The sequence below is a fragment of the Eimeria mitis genome, genomic scaffold (assembly GCF_000499745.2).
Source record: "Eimeria mitis Houghton genomic scaffold, Emh_scaff4676, whole genome shotgun sequence".
Classification (NCBI taxonomy): Eukaryota; Apicomplexa; class Conoidasida; order Eucoccidiorida; family Eimeriidae; genus Eimeria; species Eimeria mitis.
Window position 1 is genome coordinate 3,152 of NW_013572981.1, and position 636 is coordinate 3,787.

Consider the following 636-nt stretch of genomic DNA (forward strand, 5'->3'; position numbering starts at 1 on the left):
ATCAAAAGGAAAGGGGAGAGGCAACGGACCCGCTCCAGGGAACGAGTAGAAGACAGGAGGTCGCAAGAGGAAGGTGGGCCAGCTGCACCTAAGAAAGCGGCAGTGGAGCAGGACAGACTCAGGGATGATGGCCGGCACCACCGACGAAGCACAGAGAGGAGACACGCTCCGAAGGACTCGGGGACGCTGCGAGTAAAAAGAGAACCATGAGCTCCTCTGCAACAAGCTTCCTTCGATTTGTATAGGCATCTGATACTGACTTTCTCGTCGCCATCGAAGCCTCCAAACCAAACACAAAAACTAGATTATATCTGCTAAGTCATTGTCGACAACTCACTTATCTGCCCTATGTCGCAGCAATAGTCATTGCGCGGGGGTTGTACCGATTTTTTTGTTACAACTTTGTTGACGAAACTTTTGCGAAAGGCAAAATGCTGCGCAGGCTCGCAGTGCAACGGAGAGAACATTCTCATTCTCATTTGTCATTTTCATATTGCGGACAAAGGTCCGAGGTGCAGCCCAGCAACACAAACAACGCAAGCACCACAAGCAACCCAAGTAGACACGTGAACGCAATTCCAGTTGAAGTCTTCCTTAGTGCCTACGCGTTGGAGGCTCTACGCGGATCGACCGGCT